At 45.7% G+C, this 15,509-nt stretch overlaps 1 pseudogene; it reads right to left on the bottom strand.

The window, feature by feature from the left end:
- Positions 1–309: 309 nt before the first annotated feature.
- LOC129680231 (serine/threonine-protein phosphatase 2A catalytic subunit alpha isoform-like) overlaps positions 310–15,509 on the bottom strand; it is a 110,562-nt pseudogene continuing 95,362 nt past the window's right edge.

Genomic DNA, 15,509 nt, shown 5'->3' on the forward strand with positions numbered 1-15,509 from the left:
AATATTTACATCCTATTATCTGCAGGCTCTCAGGAGAGCAAAAGGAACTACAGAGAGCGCTGTGCCAGAAACTGGATCCTTGACCAACAATGTCGCATCAGCGTGCAATGAACTGATTCTTTCTAAAGTGATCACGGCTGTTGATGACAAGAGGCTTTGTATTTTCATATGGCACATCTTTTGGCCCGTGTGAAAACACGTTTTTTGAATGTTAACTGTTCTCTGACACTTTGGAGTTACTGTTGCTCTTCCCATTTCCACTGGGTCAATATATGGTTCATGGTAATACTGTACAAGTTTAAAGTCTCATTACAGGAAGTAGTCTGGGGTACGATGAGTGGCATATGGCTCGCCTCTATGAGGTGCTGGATCAAACTGCAAGAAAGAACACTTAAGAGTGTCGTCAAGTTCCTTGATTGCAGCATGGTTGCCACAGCAACAGAAATAGTTTGGAGCATTGAAAATTGTTACTACATTCCAGTCAGGGAACCAGTTATATCCCTCCATCACCAACTGGTGAGCTCTGGACACCAACATGGCCACTGGCATGATTAAATATCTCAGAAATATCTTGGCCAGAGGTCTAACCAGCTCCCCAAGGAGATATCCCCCAGCCACCACGTTCATCTGGATCTGACCACAGCAAGTCACACATTGAACCTTCATGAGGAACTTCCTGTAGGTGATCAAATGCTCCAATGTAATCCAGTGTGTCTATGGATGACGACAGACAACCGGGCAGACAGAAGATCTACCCATCCCCCAAGGCAGTGAGAGGAAGATACTCAGGTCTGAGAAGCATTTCCGAACCTTTGCGTTTCTGTATTGCCTTAAATGCTCATTGTAGAAAACATAAACTTGTGTGATTTGCTTGCTCTTGAGTCCCTTGGCTATGGTGGTACGCTCACGGTAAGGAACCTTAAGGAGCTACAAGCAGTGAAACTGTTCCAACTGAGTAGTAGCCTCTGTCCACATATCTCCCATACACAAGTTTGTATCTGGTGATTTACCACCATTCTAAAGAGTTCCATGAGATCATAAATTGCTCATGCACATCCCCACACGCACGGCTGGACATTGGACGTCTTGCACATTGGATTCTTTTGTCAGGATTTCTTTAGCCCTCTCACAGAGGCTCTTGACCTGGGACTTGGAGAGCCGCTTGCATTCATTCAGCTGCTTGCACTCAATCCAGTGGTCCAGCTCCTTGCTGAATAACTTCTCGTCAGGTTAATTTATTATTATTTTTTTTCCTTAGAATTAGAAGCTGACGGTACTCTCACCTATTCCCTTAGGAAACCGCTTATGGATTTAGCCATCTTATTTTGAGGGTTATACCGCAATGGTTCTACTTAAATGCTTCTCCTTTAATTGCCTCCCAAGGCCAGGTGTTAATGCTTGAGATGACCGGCTCACACTGAGACTAATTGACATTGGAGTTCATGCAGACATGTCTTAGTTCTGAAATGGCTTCTCCTCTCCAGAGTTTCAGGTTATTTACAATGTGCAGCATTTGATCCAAAGTTGTCATCATTTTACAAGCCAAGGGCTCGGGAAACCAAGATGCCTTGGGACACCAGGACTAGCCTACTATTTCTGAAGATTAAATGCTTATGATGTCCAAATCAAGACCACTGCAGTTTAGGTGTGGTTTAATTGTGATCTCCTTAAGTCCACTGTAACTGAAATCTGGCCTTGGTGGTAGAGCATTTGTGGGGTGAAGCCTGGTGGAAGGTACTGAGATTTTTTGAGGGTATAGCCTTGAAGGGGCGGGACCTCTCTCTTGTTCCTTGTCTTCCAGGCACTCCTGTTATGGTTTGCCACCATCTGTCATACATGAAATAAGCCTTTCTTTACTTCTTAGTGTCCTGTGTTAGGGACACAGGAAGTTGGTGGGAAGTTGTCACAGGCATGTTGTCTTAGGTAGGGTTTCTATGGCTGTGATAAAACACCATGACTATAAACACCTTGGGGAAGAAACGGCTGACTTCATCTTACAACCCTCAAGTCACTGAGGGAATCAGGGCAGGGACTCATGACCTGGAGGCAGAAACCACAGCAGAGACCATTGCTGGTATAATGTTCTTTTGGAATGTATACACCTTACCCTTGTTCATTCAAATGCTGATTTCTCTCCCCCACTCTCTGGTTTCAATCTGGATATTGCATTGTGACACTTAGTCTAAGCATCACCTGTCTCAACTTTGTGTAAACATCCAAAATAAAACAATTAGCCGCAATGTTGAGCAATGGAGAGGAAGGAGTAGGCAGGAGAGGGGAGGAGCCAGAGGACAGGAAGTGGTGGAAGGCAGAGAAGGAGGAGAGAGGAGAAAGCTGGGAGACAGAGGGGAAAGAGAGGTCTTGGAAAGACGTAGAGAATGAACCAGACGTAACATTTCACAAAAAGCAAGTATAATGGGGAAATCTAAATGTTAGGAAACTATGAGGGCTTGGAGGTTTAGGATGGAGTAACTATTGCTCAGCATTGTGTTCTAGGTTAACTAAATAAATCATAGTCTCTGTGTGGTGATTTGGGTATACAGCTGGTTCAGGAGTAACATCAGCGTTTCTAAAAGATAACTCAATAGTAAATATTAATCACCACATACATCAGACCATGAATGGGCACTGCTTATTGGCTTGCCCTCCATGGCTTGCTCAGACTGCTTTCTTATCGCTCATGGGACCAGCAGCCCAGGCATAGCACCACCCACCATGGTGCTGGACCCCTCCCTCACCAATCACTAACTAAGAAAATACACTAACGACTTGCCTACAGGCAGATCTTATTGAGGCATTTTCCCAGTTGAGAGTCCCTCTCCCAGGCGACTCTCACTTAGGTCTAGTTGACCTAAAACCAACCTGGACACACCTTTAACAGGTTTCGATTGGTCAGACGATCTCAACTACTTACTAAAGAGGCATTTATGAAAAATCCTATTCAGTCTTCCTTCATAAAAAAAAATTCAGCTCAGCCACGTACCTGCAGAAGGAGATGTTGGCCAAGAGTTTTGAACTGGAGAGCTAGAGGCTACCCTGAGGTTCTATGGCTTCCTGCGTGTAATTGACATACAGCCGGTGTTTTTAGGAAATAGAGACAAACTGGACAGATTTGCATACTGCTTCTGTCACAGATAAATTTTTTTTCCCAAACAAAACCAGCCAGGTGAGGTGACTCACACCTGCAATCCCAAGATTTAAGAGGCTGAGACAGGAGCATTATGAGCTCCAGGCTGCCTGGGCTACATGTTAGGATCCTGGCTCACAACATGAAACAAAACCACAGCTCATTTTTAAAAAACTCTCCAGATCTTTCTGCGACCTCAGGAAAAACACCTTGTTTTCGTAGCTGCCTGCATTCTCCAGTCAGCTAAAGAACCTTGCAGCCTGATGCCAGTGCTGGGATTGAACCCATGATCTCACACCTGCTCAACAAGCACTGTATAGCTCAGCTACATTCCTTAGCGTGTGCGTGAAAGCGTGTGTGTGCCTGTGTGTGCTCACAAGCAGGTGGAGGTCAGGGGCCGACACTGGGATTTCCCCAGCGTCTTCTCACCTTATTTTTGTAGTCTGGGTTCCTTACTGGACTTGGCAGGTTCAGCTAGACTGTGGCCAGAAGCCCTGGCGTGTCCTGTATCTGCACGCCCCCAGCACTCAGATGAGAACTCAGGTCTTGCTTGTGTGGCGAGCACTTTCCAGACTGGGCCATCTCCCCAGCCCCCAACTGCTTATAGATGATATTTAAATATTCACTCTTTTGTTCCTAGAACTCCTAGGATTGTGGATGAATTCTAGCATGACCCGGTCATCTCCAGGGCAGCAGCAGCCATCTTTAAATAGGTGTGTGACATCTTACCCCCTGCCTTTCTAGGCCAGGTGTATGACTGTCACTGTGGTCTGAAAGGTCTTTAGGATCATTCCCTCTGCATCCCTGGACTGAGCTCTCTCCACTCCTCTGCTCCAGCTCTACCCTTTAGATCCAAGGTCCTCAACCTTCCTAATGCTGCGACCCTTTAGTGCAGTTCCTCATGTTGGGATGACCCCTCCCCAACCAGAAATTCATTTTGTCGCTACTTCATAGCTGTATTTTGCTGCTGTTATGAGTAGTAATGTAAATATCTGATATGAAGGATATCTGATATGTGACCCCTGTGAAAGGGTCGTTACAGCCTACAAGTTGAGAACCACTGTTTTAGACTGACTTCCTAAATGCCTGACTCTCTCTTCAGTCTCTGAACACTAGATTCCTTTGTCTAGTACACTTAAATTTTTCTTTCTGGAGCTGGACTTTCCTCCCCATTAGGTTAGGTCTCAGCTTGATTATCACTTAACTGCCCTGTCTTTACTGGTTCCCACTGTCTGTCTGGACTGTCTTCTTGTCCTATATCTCTGTCTTTATCACAGCACCATCTTCACTCTTCCTGGGTCTTTGAATTTGGTTATTGATTACTGACTTAACTGTTTTCTTCCCTACCAGACAGAAAACTCTGCAGGCACAAGTGTCATAGGAGTCAGAGGCCCAGCAGGATGGCAGGCTCTGATCTTGTATGGTTGCCATTGTCAGGTATCCAGACAGACCACACTTCTCAGCTTCCTTTAAGGCTATATTTCTGGGTGATGAAGTCATCACCTATGGAGTATGAGAAGAATTGATGTCTAATTCTGCATTGTTTGCTCAGAAAGGAGCCATAATTCACTCTTCTCAGCTGACGCCAAGAGTACAGTGATACCTGTGATTAACTTGACTGTATAGATGAAGATAACGCTTGCTCTGGAGAGTGGCAGGGCATGGATGGACATTTGTATAGGGACTAGCTTTCCCCAACCTGGACTTCGTGCCTTCAAGCCTTACATGAGCTCAGAATAAACCCATGCTTCTCCTGGCCACTCTGCTTGGTGATCTTTGGGTTATGTGTTTAGCGTTTAGCCTGGATGTTGTTATTGAGTCACCGGGGCCTGTCTATTTCACCTGGCCCCCCTGCTAACACTGGGACTGGTTACAGCTTCCACCACAAATCCTCCTCTGTGCATCTGCCACAGGAGTTCCCGTGCTGGCTGCTTCTCTTCATTCCTCAAAGCCCCCTTGAGGCTTGCAATGTCTCGCTGCACCATTGACAGATTCTATTCTGCCACCAAAAGGAAACCGAACTGGAAAGAATGCCACGGCCCACACAGCATGTATGGAGTAACGCTCCTCATGGCAAGAGCCCAGGTGGCTCTGCTGAGAGAGATCTATGTGAGACTGAATTCCATCTCACACACAGTGCAGCCTGTGACCCCTGTCAGAGCTGAGAGTTCCATCCATGTAATAGTACTTAACTTCCAAATGTCTGTGACATTTTGTACCTGAACTTTCAATGTCAGACCAATGTTCTTGAGGCTCGCTCCTCACTGGGCTGTTTTGCTTGTTTATCGAACTCTTGAGGGAGTATATTAGTTGGGAGTGGGAGGTGCCCAAGAATGGTCAGTTATGGCTTTAATCTTTGGGGAAGAATTGTCCTCTCTCTTTCAGTGAATTTTTTTTCGTGGTTGTCGTCTTAGGTCTTTATGTATTTTTAAACTCTGCTATATTTAAAGAAAGGTGATGCAACCATTTAGTTAATGTCATCTGCTCCCAGAGGCAGCATTTTCAACAGAGATAGTAGGGCTTGGGGTCAGTTTTAAGGCAGTTCCTCCAACAAACAGGCTTTTGAGATGGGATTTGAGGAAGAGATGTTCAGTAGAGAGTGTTCTGGAAATGATAGCTAGTGGGTAGGGGGTTGACTGGGGAAAGGAAGGTTTGAGTTGTAATGGATCCAGGATCTCAAGCTAGGAGGCTCTCTTCAGAGTCACCCTGCTTGAGAATAAATGATTTGGGTCTTTCGTCTGCCTCCACACCGGTCAATATATGTGACTCCTCAGATCCTTGGTGAAGACACTGTAACTTCTGCAAGATAGCTCCTCTTAGCCAGGGCAGAGGGAGGGGCACAGTTGTCAGTGTAGGTAGCAAAGACTCCTGGAGCTGGGGAAGGGGTGCCGTGGTGCTGAACTAGATCTCAGGTCTGGGGGAGGGCTCTGTCTGCTCTGTCTAGACAGAGCATTCTGTCTGCACAGGATGCCTAAGGCAGGGCCCTGTCCATGTTGTTCCATGTCGTCTCTTCTGTACTTAGGCCGGCTCCTAGCACCTCGCATGTAGAAGATGCTCAATAGACACTTGCTGAGGAAATGAATAAAAGAGTGTGGAGGATTACTCAAGGGGTATATGAATTAGGAAACTGTCAAAGCTGAGAAAGTGTATCAGGCTTCAATCTTCTCAAATAGAAACTGAATCTTTTTATGGATATATTAAATCTACATTTTTGTAAGTCCTACCATGGACTGTATTTCAGTGCACTGTGAAAAAAAATGTTTTGATTCTATCTCAGTTGTTAGGAAAGTGGTAGATGGTTTCTAAGTAAGACTAACTCAATGTATTTGCAAGGAAAGTGCTGTCAGAGCCCAAAGAAGACTTGTGGTACAATGAGGCTGGACAACAGGGTGTATCCTGGGAAAGTGAAGTGAACAGGAGGCATCCATTTGCTCCCTCTGCTTTCTGACTGTGGATGCGTTTTGGGCAGCGACTTCAAGCTCCCCCTGCTCTGCACTGCCGTGATGTGCGGTGCTCTTGAGCAGAGGAAGCCCCTTCGCCCTTCATCTGCTATGTCAGGGTATTCGATCACAGCAAGGGGAAAAATGTGGCCAGTTGAATGAGTAGAGGAAGGGGGTGTGGCCAACTCCGTCGTTTGAATAGAACTAACAGGGTGACCCTTCAGTGAGTGAAAACCCGGAAGGCCCCATGTTTAGTACAAATGCCTCAGACTTGCCCGCACAAAAGCACAAATGTAGCAGAGTGTGTCCAGTCCTCCTATTTAAATTCACACCCCACGGGAGCTCTCAGCTAGAGCAATATGGTGGGAAAAGAAATCCTGCCTATTGAATGGAAGAAGTGGAGATGGACGCACAGTTGATGTGATTCCATGTTTACCATCACTCTAGAGACGAGGAAAGTGAGGGTTAGGAGACCGACCTCTGTGAGTTCATGTTGGCAGCAAAGGATGGAGTTTGTCCTTCAATGCAGCTCTCCCGGCTCCAGCGTGTCAAAGTCAAACGAAAAGACAGAGGTGGATGTGCAATGCAGGAGCTTTTCTTTGGGAATGAATTGCAACCTGGGACACATGTATGGCGGCCATGTTGGAGAACTGAGGGAAACTGCTTTGAAAGAAATGTCATTGGTACTTCAATTGCTTCATCTGTGTCTGGTGAATAGAGGCAATTACTACAATAAGTTCAGTGTTATGAGCATAATAAGGAGTTTTTTTTTTTTAAACTCAGTTGCTGAGTGGGCATTGTCTTAAGATAAGACTAGAGTGTGATGGCTCTTGTCAGTAGTCCCACCTGGAAATTAAGCAGAAAAATGATTTGTCCCAGGAAGCAGGAGGTTCATGAGTTCAAAGCCAGCATGACAATATAGTGAAATCCTGAAAAACAAAATTATTCAAAGCAGTTAAAAAAAAATAGATAAGGTAAGCTGTTTAGTCGGGTTGGTTTTATGAGGTCATTCCCGGAGTAGGTGTCTATGCCTCTTGAGTTTCCCTTTCTTTTCCATGGTCCCTCAGTTTCATTTTAATGGTGTATGACAGAAGAAACTATATTTTGTATCATGGATCTTCACAAATGACATAGAAGAGAGATGATTTCATTTCCTTTAAAAAGTCCAAAGTAGGTTCAGTTGTGGTTCTTGTTTGTTTGTTTATTGCTTTTTGTTTTTTGAGACAAGGTTTCTCTGTGTAGCCTTGGCTGTCCTGGAACTCACTCTGTAGAGCAGGCTGGCCTCGAACTCACAGAGCTCTGCCTGCCTCTGCCTCCTGAGCGCTGGGATTACAGGCGTGCGCCATAGCGCCTGGCCCTCAGTTATGCTTCTTAAAGTACCCCAGCATTTGTTGCTGGTCTTGGCCCGTGCGGTAAGTCAAGAAAAACAAAACAAAAGCACAACCCCTCCCCCAAAAGCAGAGTCTGAGAGATGGCTTAGTGGTTAGCACTGGCTGCCCTTCCTTCCGTAGGACCTGGGTTCTATTCTCAGTGCCCACATGGCAGCTTACAACTTCCATGGAGATCCCATGTCCTCTTCTGGCTTCTGTGGGCACACTGCATGCATGCACTACACAGACACACACAGGCAAAATATCCAAAATATGAAAATCAAATCAAATCATATAGATTGGTATTGGATATTAAAAAACAAAGTCAACCACAATGAAAATGGGGATAGAGAATGCTTATAGTCTAGGTTCTTGGGCCAGAGCATATCAAAGCATACATAGTCAACTGCTCTGGCCCTGAGATGGGAAAACTAAGGGAAACCCTTAACCGAGTACCCAAAGAAGGTCAGGTGGCGAAAATCTGTTTCCTTCACAATAATGTCCACATACTTGAAAAGTCATTATTATCAGGTGGTATAGGGTGGGAAAGGTTTAGCAAATAAAACATTGAGATGCATGTAATTAGCGATCTCAACTCGTTATCCTAACCGTGGCTGGATGAAAGAAAGAGCTACTGACAATGTTTGCCTTATGTCGGCTAGAATCACATCAGACTGCCTTGGACAAGGTTGGCCATTTGGTCCCCAGTCTATCATGGCTATAAAGGGGAACTGATGAGTTTGTGGGTGTAGGAGTTTCGTGAGATCTGCTCCAGCCCTGGCTTAGAAACCCACAGAATGTCTTAGGGCCTGACAGCTCCTTTAGCTGTCTTGAACTTTGGCGTTTGCCCTACCTTTGGGCTTCAGCCATGCTGGGAAAGGGTGCTGTTTTTATTTCTCAGGTCACCCTCCTGGGAAGCATTGGGCTTAGACATGATGTTACTCAGTTCTTACTTTTTCTCTTTTATGTTGTAGGCCATTTCCAGGACCCAGGTATCTGGCATAGGATGAGTGTATGGCGAGAGAGCACCAAACTGGAAACAGGGCACATGGCCACACTCCAGCTGCTCTGACCCCATACCAACAGAGACACAGAAGTGCGGAGTGGCTCTTGGCAGCTGTCCGGGGCAGGCATGGCTCCAGCTTTTGGCTCAAAGCAACCACAGGTTCCTTGTGTCTGTGACTGCATTGTTATCCTGTGTGGGCAGATGCCTGCTTCAGACGGGAATCTGGTCCCTCCAGATACCTGGCGTCTCATTCCTATCACCATGCGGGTCATCACCAGGCCAGGCATCCACACTTAATTCTTTTCATCTCTTTCCATAAGTCAATCTGAAGGCCTCCTTAATTATTTTTATTGCTTTTCTCTGAACTCTTTTCAATTTGCTGGCCTATCGCTTTTTGAGTATCAAGATACCCAGAAGTGTTCTTCAGAGAAATTATAATCTCCTGTGCATGATGTAATGCTTTGGCCTGGGAAGTTGGAAATCATAGCTGCAGTTTGAGCTGCCACAGGTATTACACCCTGCCATCAATTTAGCCATCTCCAATTAGCTTAATTTTATTTTTAGTTAAGGTAAGTGCTTGGCTAAAAGTCAACAAATTTATATCTGGGGTAGTCTAAGATATATTTGTCTGCATGTGTATACTAAAAGCAAAAGTAAAGTTGTTCAGGAGACAGAAAAAAAAAATCTCGACCTTTGTTCATTTCCCGGTACCCACAATCCACTCTCTGGAGCTTTGGCTCAAGGAGAATCCTACTTGGATTGTCCTAAATATTTGCACATTTTGTTCATTAGATGCAATTCTTATTCCCTGTGACATTAACTTTTGTTATTTTCTCTGACTTGATTATTTTGAGTTCATGTGCTTTGGCAAGAATGACTACTTTCCATATCTTATTTTTTTTTTCCTCAGTAAAAATGGGAAATTAACTTGGTATTAAAACTAACCAACAAACAAAAAACCAACTTGAACTAGCTAGGTGTGGTGGGCTGTCCTGACCTAACGGCAATGAGAGGCTAAGTCAGGAGGACTGAGGGCCACTCAGTCTACACAGTGAAACCATGCTTCAAACCCAACACGCAAAGAAACCGAAATAAAAATAATTCACGTGAACTCAGATTTATAGCATAGTCTCCCTCAGATTTAAGACTGGTTGGTCTTGCTCTGCTCTAGAGTAGTTTCATTTTTCGCTTCGGATTATTTGCCCGAAGATGGTTCCGTATGAGTTAGTCAAAGGATCTCAGTTGAGACCACAGCAGGTGCAGTTTTAAAGTCGGTTGTGTGGAGCTGGGGAGATGGCTCAGCTGGCGAAGAGCTTGCCTCTAGCATGTGTGGTCCGAGGCACCCACAAAGAAACATGGTCCAGGTGCCCAAGGTTCCAGAGCTGAGCACAGAGACAGAAGGGTCTCCTGGGCCTGCTGGCCAGCCAGGCTAGCCAAACTGCCGAGCTCCAGGTTCAGTGAGGGACGGTATTTAAAAAAAATAAAATAAAATGAAGAGCACCTGAGGAAGACATCCAGTGTTGACCGCTGGACCCCGTACACACGGGTACACATGGGTACATGCACACACCCACCAACAGGCACACACATAAACAAACATGCACACACATATGCTCTTTCCCCTGCCAGAAAGATTCCGTCAGCACACGAGGGAAACATGGGGACACATGGTTTCTCAGCAGTGAAAGGTCTCCGCTTACAGGGTGGAGTCAGGCATAACCAGATCTGGTGGCCTCTGAGAAACACAGCACTGACTGAGGCCTTGCCACCTCGCCAGCAGTTACTCTCTGAAGCTCCAGGCGCCAAGGACAAAGAGAAACGTTTCCCTTTGGAATTTAGACCCATTAAAAAGCCTCAAGTCATTTTGTTCATGATATAAGAAAACTGGCTTTTAAAAACAAAACAAAACAACAACAAAAAACCAAGGTCAATTTTACCCAGGGATGGGCAATGATCAAGGATTGATTCAGGATGTAGATTTAATCTGTGTGTTTTGTTTGACAATGCCAACCATTCTCTCTCTCTCTCTCTCTCTCTCTCTCTCTCTCTGTCTCTCTGTCTCTGTGTGTGTGTTTGGCTGAAATGCCATCACTGTCACCCTCACCCAGGAACTTCTCTGCAAAGTCACTACCTTCCTCTCCCTGCAAACTGCCCCCCCCGACTTTGTGTCTTTCTGTAATATACAGTATAATTTATAAAAGTGTGAGCAACTGTGGAATTGTTCTCCTAATAGATTCTGAAGATTCCAATTTCCATTCTGCCACACAAGACTGAAAATCCACTTGTGCTCACTTATCTGAATCTGCACCTCATCCCCGCGCTGCGGCAAGAGGCAGGTTCAGGTGCAGGTTAAGAGCCTGCACTTCTCTCCCGAATATGGGGCTTATTAAATATCTCCCCACAATTAACATCACCATATCAATAAGAATTATCATTAGGTCCTGTCAATCAGGTGCTGAATTTTGCTTCAGGGAAACAAAACAATTTAAATGATGGCAAGCACTCCCCTTCTTTCTTACATGCTTCTCTTTAAATTGGATAATTATGTGGCTTTTCATTAGATTCCTCTAAGCGTAATAGATCACAATATTCACCCTTTGACCTTGCTGATGAATGTCTCTGGTGAGAGCATGTGACATGCAGTGTTCTAATGAGAACAAAACACGGGATAACTGGAATTCTTGTATAATGAAAGCAGATAAAGCAAGGGGAAACACAACAACCTTTAAGGTTGATGAGCAAAATGTATTTGTAATGTGGCAATGATATGGGCTGGGGATTAAAAGAGCTATTTTTGGTCCTAATAATGTGATAGAAACACTGTTTCCCACCCCCTCCTTCTTCTTTAGTATTAAAAAAAAAGGAGAAAGACATTTTGGGGAAACGGTGCTTTAGAAACCCCTGGTCTCAGCTGAACTGCAAACGCAGATGGAGTGAGTCCACTGACCTGAGGGGGCTCAGATGACTCCCTGCACCTCGAACTCCTGCAAATGGTACTCAGGAGCCTCTCTTTCTATTGCTGTCTTTATGGGGAGTTTCAGATGGGAGGGCACCTCGGAAGGGCAGTTGGCACTTGAGAGGTCTGTGGTCTCACAGGATGTGGAAGAAGGACAGTGGAAGGGAAAGGACATCCCAGATACGCTCTCCTCCCTCAGAAGCCTGCCCTTCGGTGCCTGGGCCATGCTTTCTCCATTAAGGTACTCACTCTTTGCTGTTAAAAGGGAAGGAGGACCCTAGGTAAGATGATCAGTCCTCACTCAGAAAGACAAACAGGATGAACACTGGAAGATGGAGAAAACAGGAAACAGGACAGGAGCCTACCCACAGAAGGACTCTGAAAGACTATCCAGCAGTGTATCAAAGCAGATGCTGAGACTCATAGCCACACTTTGGGCAGAGTGCAGGGAATCTTAGGAAAGAAGGGGAGATAGAAAGACCTGGAGGGGACTGGAGCTCCACAAGGAGAGCAACAGAACTAAAAAATCTGGGCACAGGGATCTTTTCTAAGACTGATGCTCCAACCAAGGACCATGCATGGAGATAACCTAGAACCCCTGCTCAGATGTAGCCCATGGCAGCTCAGTCTCCAAGTGAGTTCCCTAGTAATGGGAACAAAGACTGTCTCTGACATGAACCCAGTGGCTGGCGCTTTGATCACCTCCCCCTGAGGGGGAAGCAGCCTTACCAGGCCAAAGAGGAAGACAATGCAGCCAGTCCTCATGAGACTGGATAGGCTAGGGTCAGAGGGAAGGGGAGGTCCCTTGGACCTCCTCCCCTTGGAGAGGGGCATGGGAGGAGAAGATGAGGGGAGGTTAGGTTTGGGAGAGGTTGAGGGAGGGGGCTACAGCTGGGATACAAAGTGAATAAATTGTAATGAATATAAAAAATAAAAATTTAATAAAAAAAAGGGATGGGCTAGAGGTCAAGGATAAGCAGTGACCTCTGTCCCCCCGAAACTCCTGATACACCATCTTGCCTGTGCCACTCTCTTGTGGAGGTGACCCAGCACAAGTCTGCTCCCAGGGGCCGTAGATGAGGGATTTGCTGTTGGATCATCCTTGATCCCATGATCGGCTCGGAGGCCATGGGAATGGAAGGTTTACTTCTGAGATATTCACCTTCCAGTGTGATTTTCAGTTGTGCTAAAAGAGCAGCCCATTGAGTGACTTAGGAAGGCACGGGCTTGCAAAATCATCTAAGGACACAGGGTTGAGGTAGGTGTTACTTATTCAATACTGCAGAGCAGTCTGCGCTTCCTCTGTGGGGTAAGAAAGAGAAAGGGACTCAGTTTCTGTGAAGCTTCCTACATGCCGAGTGCCCTGCGGGAGCTTTGATGCATGTTCTCTCATTTAATTCCTTCACCAAACTTTATCGTGCCATTTTGTGATTTAGGAAACGGCCAACTCAGACTCAGGACGACATGACAGAAGGCCTGGGATCTGGCCACAGGCTGGATTGTCTCCCGAGTCTATGTGCTTCACATGGAAGGCTCCTTGTAGCAAACACGCTGAACCATTCCTGAGTCCATGGCTTTACCTTAACCTCCTCCAGCTTGTCTATCCAGGTCTTGATGGAATGAATTTGGATTACGATGGACTTAATATTACTACCATCAATCTTGCTGGTTGTACAATACGCTTCCTAAGTAGAAGACATGCAAGACAAGAAACCGCTGCCTCCATAAATTGATTTCTTCCGGCGAATTCCAGTTTAAGCCAAGAATTTGCAGTAAGTGCTGTGTGCGTTTACAAAGGATTAAGAAGCCAACCAGGTTCAAAACCATGCTTCCTTCTGTTTATCTCTAGATCTGATCTGCTGAGGGAAGCTTCACCCTGGGTCTTCACCCCTGACCTTGGCCAGGTGGATTTCCACGGAGACATCCTCACTGTTAGCAATCCTTCATTCCACAAGAGCCTGCCAGGGAGAGGAATATCCAAAGTCCATTTTGAGCTTTCAACTTGGGATTTACCCGAGCTTTGTCATGGATGCTGGGGCAAGTTTTGGCACACGGGGTAGAAGAAGAGAGAGAGGGCTTTGTGCACACCATCTCTGCATCAGCCTCGGGGGAGGGGATGGCTCTGGTTTGTGCTGACAGCTCAGCTGCCCAGAAGAGAGAGAGCATGTAGCTTTTCCATAGCTGCACACGTGCTGAGAAATCGGAAATGATGGAGGATAGCAGTTGTAAGTTTTGGGGGGGGGTCCAGGAGGTGTCTGCCCTTTAAAACTTGAAGAGCAACGGCATTCTTCTTCTTCAAGAACTAGACCTTTGATGGAAAATAGACCTGAGGGTCATATGAAGGGACCCCCAACCCGCACGCTCAGGTACCAGCAGCTGGAGCACCGTGATGGCAAATCTAAAGACACAGGGTTTGCATCAGAAAGGAGGAACGCTGTTTGCCACCGTGGAAAGATGGACTGGAAGGACCTGCCCGAACCAGAAGAGTAGAAGCTACCGTGGCAGGTTTTGTGCCTCCTGAAGCTGCATCTACCTGATGCATGCTGTAGGCATAGGACAGGTTTCGAGATTCCAAGTTCTATGGGGAAGAGCATGCCTTCTTCTCACTGGCCACTAAAACTGTTTTTCCTGACTTCACAGAGCATTCTTGGACAGCTTTCAGGTTAGCCCGATACTTCCCAGCAACACTTGCCAACAGGAAGCTCACTGGAGATGGCACCAATTTAGACTGATTTGGGGAGTGGCTTTCTCTACATGCCTGGTTCTGCCCGGTCCAGCCTGGCCCACTTGACAGGAAACTCAAGACCACCCCAGATAGTGGGAACAGGTCAGACTTGATGTGGGCAAAGAGCTCCTTCAGGAAAAGCTGCAGCCACAACCTCTTCCTCCTTGACATACTCAGCTTCTTTTTTAATGTATAGTTTAGCAGCATTATGTATATTCACACTGTGTGTAATCAGCATTATTAACCATCATTTTCATTATTTATTTTTGAGATAGTCTTATCGTGCAGCATAATGCTAGTCTGGAACTCTTTGCATACCCCACGCTGACCAAGGGTATTATGATTTCAGGTGTGTGCCACCATTTATGACAAGAGGCTGTCAACAGTCTAAACTGAAGCTTTGTATACTCCTCGTCCCTCTCCCCACAGCTTCTACTGGCAACTCCCATTCTTCCTTCTGTCTCTGGAACTGTAGGAGTCTTGGTACTGACTCTAAGTGAAACCCCAGAATACTTACGCCTTTGTGCCTCATGTGTTTCATCAGCCAAATGTCTTCAACATTTGTTGAACTCTGTTCTTTTTTGAAAACCAAACAATATTCCATAGCATGTGTAGGCTACACATTGTTTATCCATCTACTGAGAGACGGTGAGGTTGTTTCAGTCTTTTGGCTCCGGTGACTGGTGTTGCTATGACAGGAGGTGCTAACATGGATCTGTTCAAGTTCTTGCTTTCAGTGATTCTGCATATGGAATAAAAGCATTTATCCTTCTATAGTGTTCTATGATTTTCATGTCAACACGTTTGCTGAAGTCTATGAAGTAGCTAGGTAGAGTCTTCGTTTTTAATTTCATTGGCAGTAAACTAAGGGTTCAAGAAGTGAAA

Source organism: Psammomys obesus, unplaced genomic scaffold, assembly GCF_907164565.1.
Source record: "Psammomys obesus unplaced genomic scaffold, mPsaObe1.curated_primary_1811, whole genome shotgun sequence".
NCBI classification, from domain to species: Eukaryota; Metazoa; Chordata; class Mammalia; order Rodentia; family Muridae; genus Psammomys; species Psammomys obesus.